The sequence below is a fragment of the Chelonoidis abingdonii genome, chromosome 1 (assembly GCF_003597395.2).
Source record: "Chelonoidis abingdonii isolate Lonesome George chromosome 1, CheloAbing_2.0, whole genome shotgun sequence".
NCBI classification, from domain to species: domain Eukaryota; kingdom Metazoa; phylum Chordata; order Testudines; family Testudinidae; genus Chelonoidis; species Chelonoidis abingdonii.
In genome coordinates, this window is record NC_133769.1 from 144303823 (window position 1) to 144316780 (window position 12958).

A 12958-nucleotide genomic window follows, 5' to 3' on the forward strand; every position below is an offset into this window, starting at 1 on the left:
CTTGTAAACATGAACTGTGGGACTGTAGATGCTCCCTGCCTGCTACAGGTTGGAAACAGAAATACTCAGTTGTGTGCTGGAGCCTGATACAGCTAACATGTAATGGGGTCTCCTTTGGATGAAGTGATCGAGGGCTGAGGATTTGGAACACCAGCCTGTAAGTTCCATCCCTGCTGCTCCCATGAAGTGCCAGCTGGCCACAGTGCGTAGCATTGTGACAAGTGGTTTGTCCTAGAGTTAAATGACATGTTCTAGGGATTTATATAATACTAGTTGTAAGTGCCTCAGCTAATAGGACTTCTAACCCCCTTCCCTTTGGGAAACTACTCCACAGTCTGAGAGCCGCTTCACAGTTGGAAAAATGCTCCCCTTTTCTCAGTTTCAGCCCATTTACTCCTAATTTTACCTGTTCAAGTCTCCTAAAGATGTCCCCTCTTCTTGGGTATTAACTCTTTTTAAATGCATGTACTGAATTATTGTGCCTTCTAGCTATTCATTATTTATCCAAACTATGCATATTTACTTCTTTCAAAATCTCTTCATAAGTTGCTTTATTCAGCCCTTTCTCAGCATGTCTGTCCCAGGAGTGTTCTCTCTGAACAAAGAAAACTCTGCATCTGAGGGTGTGTCTACACTATGGGATTATTCCTATTTTACCGAAACCGGTTTTTGGAAACAGATTGTATAAAGTCGAGTGCATGCAGCCACACTAAGCACATTAATTTGGCGTTGTGCATCCATGTATCAAGGCTAACGTTGATTTCTGGAGCGTTGCACTGTGGGTATCTATCCCATAGCTATCCCAAAGTTCCCACAGTCTTCCCCGCCCATTGGAATTCTGGGTTGAGATCCCAATGCCTGATGGGGCAAAAAGGATTGTTGCTGGTGGTTCTGGGTACATCCCCCCCCTCCCTCCATTCAAGCAACAGCAGACAACCGTTTCACGCCTTTTTTCCTGGGTGAACCGTGCAGACGCCATACCATGGCAAGATGGAGCTTGCTCAGCTCAAGACAGCAGTCATGGACATTGTAAACACCTTCCGCATTCTTGTGCAGTTTATGCTGAACCGGGACCTGAAAAACCAGGAGAGTAGGAGGCAGCTATGGCAGTGCAGCGACGAGAGTGATGAGGACATGGACACAGAATTCTCTCAAACCGCGGGCCCTGGCGCTTTGGAGGTCATGCTGTTAATGGGGCAGTTTCTAGCCACAGAATGCCGATTTTGGGCCCGGGAAACAAGCACAGACTGGTGGGACTGCAGAGTGTTGTAGGTGTGGGACGATTCCCAGTGGCTGCGAAACTTTCACATGCATAAGGGCACTTTCATGGAACTTTGTGACTTGCTTTCCCCCGCCCTGAAGCACCAGAATACCAGGATGAGAGCAGCCCTCACAGTTCACAAGCGAGTGGCGATAGCCCTGTGGAAGCTTGCAACACAAGACAGCTACCGGTCAGTCGGAAATAAATTCGGAGTGGGCAAATCTACTGTGGGGGCTTCTGTGATGCAAGTAGCCAAAGCAATCACTGAGTTGCTGCTACCAAAGGTAGTGACTGTGAGAAATGTGCAGGTCATAGTGGATGGCTTTGCTGCAATGGGATTCCCTAACTGTGGTGGGGTGATAGATGGAACCCATATCCCTATCTTGGCACCGGAGCATGAGAGCACCCAGTACGTAAACTGCAAGGGGTACTTTTCAATGGTGCTGCAAGCACTAGTGGATCACAAGGGACGCTTCACCAACATCAACGTGGGATGGCCGGGATGTCTTCAGTAACACTACTCTGTTTAAATGGCTGCAGCAAGGGATTTACTTCCCAGACCAGAAAATAACAGTTGGGGATGTTGAAATGTATCCTTGGGCCCAGCCTACTCCTTAATGCCATGGCTCATGAAGCCATACACAGGCAGCCTGGACAGTGGTCAGGAGCTGTTAACTACAGCTGAGCAAGTGCAGAATGTGGTAGAATGTGCATTTGGATGTTTAAGGGACACTGGCGCACTTTACTGACTTGCCAGACCTCAGCCAAGCCATATATCCCATTGTTATTTGCTGCTTGTTGTGTCTCCATAATCTCTGTGAGAGTAAGGGAGAGACCTTATGGCGGGGTGGAGGCTGAGGCAAATCGCCTGGCTGCTGATTATGTGTGCAGCCAGACACCAGGCGATTAGAAGGAGCACACCAGGAAGCGCTGCACATCAGAGAAAGGCTTTTGAAACACATTGAAAACCAGTTTCATGACTGGCCAGGCTACGGTGTGAAAGTTCTGTTTGTTTCTCCTTGATGAAAACTCACCCCCTTGATTGACTCATTCCCTGTAAGCAACTCCCCCTCCCCCTTTGATCACAGCTTGCTTTCTAAGGAGATAAAGTCACTATCTTTTAAAAATCATGTATTCTTTATTAATTGATTATAAAAAGAGGGAGAGAACTGACAAGGTAGCCCCGGTGGGGTGGGGAGGAGGGGAGAAGGGAAGGAAGGAAAAGGCCACTTTAAAAGTTGTTGAATGACAGCCTTTTGCTTGGGCTGTCCACTGGGGTGGAGTGGGCGAGTGCACAGAACCTTCCCCCACCCCCCGCCCCGCGTTCTTACATGTCTGGGTGAGGAGGCTATGGAACATGGTGAGGGGGAGGGTGGTTATACAGGAGCTGTAGCGGCACTCTGTGGTCCTGCTGCCATTCCTGAAACTCCACCAGATACCGGAGCATGTCATTTTCATCATGCAGCAGCCCCAGTGTTGCATCCCGCCACCGCTGATCTTCCTGCCAACACCACTGATCTTCCTGCCGCCACCTCTCATCTCGAGCGTCCCTCCTCTCTTCATGTTCGTCCCTCCTGTCCTCACGTTCACTGGCATTTTTCCTTTACTTTGATACCGCGTCCTTCCACTCAGTCAGATGAGCTCTTTCATTGCTGGTTGATTTCATGATTTCAGTGAACATTTCGTCTCATGTCCTTTCTTTCTGCCGCCTTATCTGAGATAGCCTTCGGGACGGAGGAGGGAGGCTTGAAAAATTTGCAGTTGAAGGAGGGAGGGAGGGAAAAAAAGGGAGAGAAGTATTTAAAAAGATACATTTTACAGAACAATGCTTATACTCTTTCACCGTAAACAACACTATTCACATTACATCGCACATGTGATTTCAGTACAAGGTCGTATTTTGCATCTTAATATTGAGTGCCTGCGGCTTTGGTGTTAGAGATCACAGACGCAGATCCGGGCAACAGAACTGGGCTTGCATGCAGCCATGGTAAGCCATGGTCTTTTGGCTTCTGCAGCCTTCATATATCCAGTGCCCTCCTTTCCTATACACCAAGCAAAGCCCGTTGAGTGCTGCGGCTTTCCTGTTAATGTGCAGCAGCAGAAACCAAACTCCCCCTCCCCCATCCAATTCTCTGGGATGATCGCTTTACGCCTCCCCCCACCGCGTGGCTGGTATCATGGAAGATCACTGCCAGCCAAATGCAAAAAGCTCAGTGCCAATGCCTCCCCCCAGCTTGACTAACTGCAGGGAAGGATTTCTTTTCAGCCACAAACAGCCCAGTAGGAACAGCCACCTCTGTCCCCTTAATTAAATTCCCGTATTTCAACTAGGTTACCATGAATGATATCACTCCCCTGAGGATAACACAGTGAGATAAAGAACGGATGTTGCTTGAATGCCGCAACACTGGGACATACGCTGCCAGGCTTGTCATGCAATGAGATCCCAGAAATTACTTAGCTATGATGGGATGTCAAGTGCAGGAGCTGGACTGCAACCCTTAGAACATAGGCAGCCACCTTAGAGGCACAAGATTTTAGAGGGCACCAGGAAAACGCAAGTAGCCCAATGCTCTGCGGATGCTCCCCCGGTGCTGAGGCTTTGATGTAGCTGCGGTCTGGCCGGGACGTCGGTGTCATTCCTCGGTCGGCCGGGCGGGGGGCTGCTGGTCTTTCCGCTGCTGCTCTGTCTGCCCCAGCGCGCGCCCGCCCGTGCATCGAGTCCGCCCTCCACTTGTCCTCGACTTGCTCATCGCGCTCGACGGGGCCGGTTCGGTCTGGCATCACGCGGCGTGAGGGGACAGTCGCAGCGACGCCCTGCTTAGCACGGAGCTCGCGCCGGGGCAGCTTGCAGCGTGGCGTGGCCGGAGGCGGGTGCTGGGGGTGGTCCCCTTGCCTCCACCCCAGCCTGCACTCCGCTGACAGAAGCCTGGGGCGCCCGCCTCCCCGACTACCCTCCCCTGCAGAGGCGGGCGGCACCAACACACCCCAGCGGGGTGGGGGTGGCGTAGGGCCCCAGAATATCTAGGACGGCCCTAGTACCCATCACCTTGCCTGCCAGCTGGCCACTGCTGCACCCCCTGCCCTGCCTGCAGCCAGCCCCAACCCCTGTCTCTAGCCAGCCCCTGCCGCAACCCCTTACCGGCTGCCGCAGTAAGCCACTTGCTGCACACGCCTGCGTGCCTGCAGCCATCGCACACCCCTTGTCTCTAGCCAGCCCCTGCTGCACTCCCTGCCCTGCTTCCATCCAGCCCCCACCCTCTGTCTCCAGCCAACACCTGCACACCCCCTGCCGTGCCTGCAGTAAGCCCCTGCTGCCCCCCTGTCCTGCCTCCAGCGGCCCCACACACATCTTAGTCTCCAGGCCAGCTCCTGCTGACTCCCACACCTGACCTCCAGCAGCCCTGCCCACCCCCTGCCCTGCCGAAGCCAGCCCAATTCACCTGTCTCCAGCCCCCCTGCTGCAACCCTACGTGCGCTGCCCGCGCCAGCCCACAATTCCACGTTCTTCCAGCCAGCCCTGCTGCACCAACCTGCCTGCCTCAGTCAGCCCTGTGGCCCCAAACAAAACCCCCTTGCCCTGCCTTGAAGCAGCCCCAAAGCCCCCTGATCTCCAGCCCAAACCGCCAGTGCACGCCCCCTGCCCTCTCTCCGCCAGCCCGCACCCCTTGCTCCACCAACCTGCCACACCGCCCTCCCCTGCTCCAGCAGCCCTGCACCTCTCTCTTCCAAGCGACTCCTGCTGCACTCCCCTGCCCAAGCAAGCCAGCCCCACACCCTGTCAGGTTATTCATTTATTTTCATTAAATATATAGACTAAATAATGAAATTAATAAATTTTCAAGCTGAATATGTATTAATTCTAATGAACAACGCCATATTATGCAGTATTCATTTTTGAAAGTTTATAATCAATGCTCTGGGGGGAGGGGTGGGGATGGGAAGCGCAAGGTGGAAATTTCGCCTAGGGTGCAAGGTATCCTTGCACCGGCCCTGGTCAAGTGTCCTACCATGGAGGATGGAATAAGGCTGCACTGCCCAGAAACCTTCTGGAAAGGCTTTTGGAGTACCTCCAGGAGAGCTTCATTGAGATGTCCCTGAAGGATTTCCGCTCCACACCCAGACACGTTAACAGACTTTTCCAGTAGCTGTACTGTCTGCAAATGCATCCTAAGTCCTCAGGGCAAATTAATCATTAAAAAAAAGCTTGCTTTTAAACCATGTTTTATATTTACAAAGGTACACTCACCAGAAGTCCCTTCTATGCTTCATGGTCTGGGATAATGCCTTGGGAGGGTTGGGAGGGTACTTCAGTCAGGTTGAGAAAAAGATCCTGGCTGTTGGGGAGAACTGAGTGCTGTGTGATCTCCACAAGCTTGTCCTCCTGCTCCTCATCTTCCCCGTCCGCAGAATCCTCAGACATAGCTGAGATTACCCCCTCCTCGGAATCAGGACTGGCTCTAACATTTTTGCCGCCCCAAGCGAAAACAAAGAGTGCCGCCTCGCCCCTGAGCGTCGCTTCACCCAAGTCCCCGCTCCCCAAGCTTCGCGTCGCCCCAGTCCCTGCCCCCCGAGTGTCACGTTGCCCCAGTCCCCACCCCCCGAGCGTTGCATCACCCAAGTCCCCGCCCGCCCAAGTGGTGCGTCGGGCTGCCCAAGTCCCTGCCCCCGCCGAGCGCCGCGCTGCCCAAGTCCTCACCCCCCCAGCACAGCACCATGTCCCCCAAGCCCTGCCTCCCCCAGCATCGCCAGGCTGAACCAAAAAAAACAAAAACAAACCCCGAGTGCCGCCCCCTCCCAAGGTGCCGCCCCAAGCACGTGCTTGGTAGACTGGTGTCTGGAGCCGGCCCTGCTCGGAATCCATGGTTGGGGTGGGGTAGTGGTGGCAGACCCCCCTAGAATTGCATGCAGCTCAGCATAGAAGTGGCATGTCTGCAGCCCTTCCCGTTTGCTTCTTTGGTTTTCTGGTAGGCTTGTCTGAGTTCCTTTACTTTCACGTGGCACTGTAGTGAGTCCCTATTGTGGCCTCTCTCCAACATGCCCTTGGAGATTTTTTCAAATGTTTTGGCATTTTGTCTTTTGGAACGTAGTTCAGCTAGCACAGAATCCTCTCCCCATATAGCAATCAGATCCAGTACCTCCCGTACAGTCCATGCTGGTGCTCTTTTTTGATTTTCAGACTGCGTGGATACCTCTGCTGAGGAGCTCTGCATGGTCACCTGTGCTGATCAGCTCTCCACGCTGGACAAACAGGAAATGAAATTCAAAAGTTTGCGGAGCTTTTTCTGTCTACCTGGCCAGTGCATCCGAGTTCAGATTGCTGTCCAAAGTGGTCACAATGGTGCACTGTGGGAATAGCTCCCAGAGACCAATACCGTCGAATTGCATCCACACTAACCCTAATCCGAAATGGCAATACCGATTTCAGCACTATTTCCCTCGTCGGGGAGGAGTACAGATATCAATATTAAGAGCCCTTTATATCAATATAAAGGGCTTCGTTGTGTAGACAGGTGCAGGGTTAATTAGGTTTAGCACTGCTAAATTTGAAATAAACTCGTAGTGTAGACCAGGCCCGATTCTCTGACTTTTCACCGTATTTCATGTGTCCTTGACTAGGTCTACACCCCTGAGCGACGTAGTTATGCTAACCTAACCCCCAGTGTAGACAGCACTATGTTGACGAGAGAGCTTCTCCTGTCGACATAGCTAATGCCTCTTGAGGAGGTGGATTAACCACGTTATGGGAGAAGTTCTCTCTTCAACATAGTAGTGTCTTTACTAAAGCGCTACATTGCCACTTCTGTAGTGCTTTATCTGAAGATAAGTACATTGTCTCCTGCTGTAATTCCCCATTATTCACACACTAACGGTCCCATCTGCACTATGCTTTTAAAAAGACCTTGTCTACAAAATGAACTGGGTTTAAATTAGAGCTGAGAGAAAATGGGATGAACATTAGAAATAATATTTTTCACAGAATAAAAAGTTGCAAAAAAATATGGATTCAGAAATGACAAAATATTTTTTTTCAGTCTTTTCTAGTGACATGGAACGTTTCTATACTCTCAAAACAAAACACTTTGTACTTAGTTGTTGAACTGAATCTACATGTTTAGCTTTGAATCTGTTCTCCTTTGAACTACATCTGTGTAACGTGCATGGCGCCTCAAGAGATGCAATTTGGGTTGCATATGCCCCCACTCTCCACACCCCAGGTTAGGCTTCCGGCAGGACTATATATCTCATAATACACCTGCAGTGATGTGACTCTAATCATACATCGCATGTCTAAATTAGATGGGTCACCCTGATGCATTATAGAAGGTGTAATCTGGTAAGATTCTTGCTCATAGGGAGAGTGGGTGCACATGGAGTCTGAACTACAGTTCCCATGAACCTCTATGCTGCCTTGATAGATGCAGTTTAAGGCTGTATTAACTTACATACCAAACTATAATATTATTTCATATTGCTGTCTCTTGTAGTTTTGCTATTTATATTTGATGGTCTTTTCTCCATCTGGCCCTTATTGTCCAACCATGGATAAAATCTGTTTTCTTTTTAAAAGTATGACAGGTACTGCACCTCTCTTTAATATGTCCCTCACCATGGTACAAAAGACAGCACATATGCGGGTCACTATTTGGAATAGAAACTGCACATGATGAACAGGGAGCATTGCATCAGAAATGGAGCAGAGCACCAAAGAACAAAAATTAACCCCCACAAAAAACAGAAAATGACAAGAAAGAAAGAAAGAGAGAAAATAGATACTCAACTGTTAACTAACTACACACACTAGAGACACAAGCTAAACTAGCTGATGGCATCACTTGAAGAAACCATGAGGTAAACTGCTCAGTGAGCTCTGACCCAGGCCCCGGCCAGTGAGAAGGAACTGAAGGGGTCTGGAGCAGCACCGCTCTTATATATCCTGGATGAAGGCGAAAAAGTCATGCAGGGCATATATGGGTATTGCAGAGGAAAACTCTCTGCTCTGTTCTGCTTGGTCCCTGCACACCTCAGTGGAATAGACAAGCACAACATTTTGAAGAACAAGATACAAAACAAATAAGGCCCAGGGATAGGTTGACATAAGCTGCCTTGCATTGACTTAGCTGTGGAAGTGTCTTCACTTAATTGTGGCTCCTATTGACAGAAGTGCCTCTCTATGCCAACTTAATAACACCACCTCCCCGAGCGGTGTACAGTCACTGTCAATGGAATTAGGTAGATGCAGTATCAGTGTAGACACTGCATTGCTTACATCAACTGTTATTGGCTTTCGCAAGCCATTCCACAGTGCCCCACACTGACAAGGCAATTTGTAAAAGTGCTCCTGGTGAGGATGCATGCTGGCAACACAAGGGGTCAAGTGTGCACACACACACACACACGTGATTAAATAACTGCAGTGGCTGTATGCTGAAGTAAGTTAGGTTGTAGTGCAGACATTGCCTAATTAACCATTATTTCTGAAAACAGACAGATTCTTTCAGGAAAAACAGAGCTTGTCAAGGCTGATTCCCCACTCTGGCACTCAGATGCAGAAGTTGGGGGCCCGTAAGAATTCTGAAAATTTATACTGGCCACTCCAGGCTTGTATTAAACTCCCAAGGTTACAGCTTTTCTCTGACCTTGGATAGGTAGATGCTGCCACCACCTAGGTGCAAAACCCCTTTGAATTCCACACGTGGGAATTCCTTCTTGTGCGGTACCCTCAAACCCTCTCATCCCCTCCTCTGGGGAAGAGCTGAGAAAGAAAAAGGAAATCAGCTGTTGCCACCAGCTAATTAAACACGTGCACATACCTCCAAGGACACAAAAATCCAATCCTGTTTTTAAAAACAGTAAATTTTATTAAAACCAAAAAGAAAGAAAATACATCTGGAAACTTAGGCTATTGCTAGATTTTAAAAGAGCAAATACAAGGATTAAGCATCAAGAATAGTTTCTTGAGGTCCATCTTAAAGATTACAAGCAAAACAAAAGCATTTAGGGTTAGCACGGAGGTGTCCACAAGCCATAAAGAAATAAAAAGAGATAAACCTAATCATGTCTTCCTAGACATCTCCTGATCTACTTACACATCTGGGATTTCAAATGAGTAGTTTCTAGGTATGATACCAATGATTTTTTATACCTGGCCCAAAGCTTCTTATATCATAACTGCAGCCCTGTCTGTCTTGCCCCAAGAACAACAGACCGACAAAAGAGGAGTCTTGTTTCAATTTTAAAAAGTTCTAGCCTTCCCATTGGTTCTTTTGGCCAGGTTCCCACTCACTTCCTTTTACCTACGCAGTGAGACTTTTTAACCCTTGCAGGTAAAGCAAGTAGAGAAAAGCTACTAAGAGGAATTTTATAGCTAACTGGCTGGCTGGGTGTCCATAAAAAGGAGCTACCCCATCCCCTTTTTAATTTATTGCAGAACTAATGAGACATGAATATCTAATGTTAAAAAAGTGAGTGGGGGATGGAAAACTTAAGAAAAGAGAAAAAGTTTTTCAGGTCTTTTCTGTGCAGCATAAAGCAACATAACAAAGGCACAAACCCAGCTCTTCCTTTCCTTTGCAGGTCACTTTTATATGTAAGAGCACACAAAGCCTTGGAGAAGAGGCACATCTGGTAACAATATATCACACCACTGTAGAAATGGCATTCTTAGGCTTTCTGGGGTGGTCAGAGAAGCTCCTGCAGTTGGATTGCACGCAGAGCTAGTCTTGAAACAACTTTATTGGCAACAGGCAGGAAGAACAATGAACAAGAACATGGTGTAATGTTCTATAGACATCTAGAGAGACCATTGTGGGGATGCTGTTTGTATAACAATGCCCCTTTTTCACTAAATGAAGCTTGATAGTCTTGTGGATACACTAGCCTGGGACATGACTGAGCTGCATTGTATTCAATTCTGGGTCTACTTCACACTTCCTGTGTGCCTTGCACAACTCAATTTCTTGGTGTCTCAGCTCCCCATGTGTATGGGGAGGATCTGAACAGGGCCAGTGCAACCATTTAGGCGACCTAGGCGATTGCCTAGGCAGTTGGGGGGCTCCATTTTCTTCGGCAGTGACAGCGGCTGCTGGATCTTCGGCTGCCCTGGTCGCCGCCAGCATTTAGGCGCAGGGAGCTGGGCAGGGGAGCGTGGGGAGGGCCTCCTGCAGCAAGTAAGGTGAGGGGCAGCATGCAGGGGAACTCCTTGCCCCTGCCCCGCCTCCTCCCCGAGCATGCTGTGGCTGTTTCACTTCTCCCACCTCCCAGGCTTGCGGCACCAATCAGCTTAGGTGCTGCAAGCCTGGAAGGCAGTGGAAGTGAAGCAGCGACGACATGCTCAGGGTGCTTGTGCTCGTGGGCAGAGCAAGGGTGAGCTGGTGCAGGGGGGGGTGCCTCAGGGCAGAGGGTGGGGGTGGGGAGCTGCCGCAAGGGGGGCACCTCGGCGTGGGGAGGAGAGCGTGCAAGGTGGAAGTTTTGCCTAGGGCGCGAAACATCCTTGCACCGGTCCTGGATCTGAATGAACTCAATGAATTCTTCCCGGGCCCTGACAGCTAGCTGGGATGGGGAGAGGCTTCAGGAGCAAACTGTATTTACATGAACACACCTACTCTGCTTAGATATCCAGCAGATAGAGTGAGTGGTGTTGCTCAAAATAGTCAACTTTAGCTGGTGTTGGGTTACAAATCACTGCAGTACTGAATGCAGGGGTAGTGAATGCTGTTATCAATGTTGTTGTAATTATTGTAAGAATACAGGGAAGCAGGACTGTGCTTAACCTGGCCCAAATGAGGGGGTCACCCTCAGCTGAAAGAACCTTGTTAAGCCAGGGGCTCAAATGCCAGAGCCTTGAAAAGGCAGGTAGTTAGAAGGTATGGCTGCTCTTTAGAGGTTTTTGCATTAGTTTAGCCTGTTACTCCCCTCTTTAAAGAAAGGGCTAAATATGATTCATTAGGAGCCTCTTTGTTATTTTAAGTGGTTAATTAGAACTGAAATCAGTTGTGGTAGGGCCATGTTTCTGTCCACTTTAGAAAGAGCTGAAAATCACTAAGAGACTGAGGTGCAGAGGTCATACCAGAGAAGCAGGTGGCAGTAGAAAGTGACTGATGGTCAGCAAATACGTTGCTGGTAAGGTAGCAAGCAGAATGAAGGGCTGATGGGGTGGCCAGCAGACAGGAACTGCAGCAGGCAGGTCAACCAGCCAGAGAAAATGTTCAGATGGCAGATCAAGCAAGGTGCTTTCTTCCCAGGGTGGGAGGTGAACTTACACTAGATGCACCTCTGGACCCTGAGTCTTCACTGACCAAGGACAACCCCTGTGAATGGGGTATGGTGAGGGAGCAGAGAGGCACAGAAAAGGAACTGTGGTCATAGAACTCAAGAATGAGGCAGAAGGCACTTCCCCACACATTTTGGGCTGAGTCTCCTGCTCACAGTTTTATGATTATGACTCCTGCTTCTGGCATTTTCACTAATTAGCATCAGGTAACTTCCTTCCTTTCATTAAATGTTTCTTTTCTAAACTCAGGCTGTGTGCTTGTAAATGGGGAAGTATTGCCTCTCAGAGGCATCCAGAGCTGATGTGTAATTTCCCAAGCTTCCTAGTTGGAGGCTCAAGCCCGTTTTGTGTTTATACTGTTGAAAAGGAATCCCTAGATATTTAACTTGGCCCTGATTGCTGTCTGCTCCACCTGGCAGAAGGGTTACATGTAAAAAGGAATATTGCCTCTGTATCTTAGAGGAGTGCTTTGAAATGCAGAAGAGTGTTTTCAGTTAGAAAGGAGTAGGTGAAAGTGTCTGGCTATCTTACAGGATAGGGAATAGAATATGGAGCCTTTCCTGCTTTGGGACCTTGTTTCTAGTCACTCCCAGATCAGGGGCTCTGGCTGGCTCACAAGGAATGGAAAATGGAGCCCTTCATCACTAGGATCCTAGTTCCCACTTGACATCTGTAGCTTTTCTCTGAAAGTTATTGGATGGCCTGTGTGCCATGAACTTCTAGTTCTCAGTAGGGCATTTGTGTGAGTGTGCTTCTGGAGATAGATGCTTGAACTCTTGCAAACATTCTTTTATTTTCTCCATAGATGATGCAATGGAAATTTACTTTCCTTCTCTGTCACCTGCATAGCCACAAAATCACAAATCAGTGCTTCCACCTATAAGTCAACAAACTGACCAAAAGCACCACAGAACTGCAAGATCCTCCACCCCCCAAATCTGGTATGCTGTCTTCTATACAGGGTTCTTAGGTCTGGTACCCCACCTTCTGCCATAGTGAATCAGTCCACTGGGCTGTGTAATTGAGCATGGTTCCTCCAACAGCTGGTATACCTGCTACTTCAGAAAAAAGACTGAGGCCAAGATTTTCCAAAAGTGGAAACTTAAAGTGAAGCTTCGAAACCTATATTAAGATGCCTGATTTTCAAAGGTGCTGAGTACCCAGCAGCTCACATTGGCCTGAGCGTTAGCCAGCACCTCTGAAAATTAGTTCACTCTGGGTACCTGTACATAGGCGACAGCAGTGGGGCTCCTAGCCTGGGTCAACAGACTCGAGTTTGCAGGGTTCACGCTAGTGCTCTAACAACAGCTGTGTACACAGCACTTTGAAGTTGTGGCTTGGGCTGGGACAAATGCAGTTCTGCCAAAAAAAGTCAGGATGTCCAGGACTGGGCTTAAAAAGGGGACTGACTGTCCTGGCCA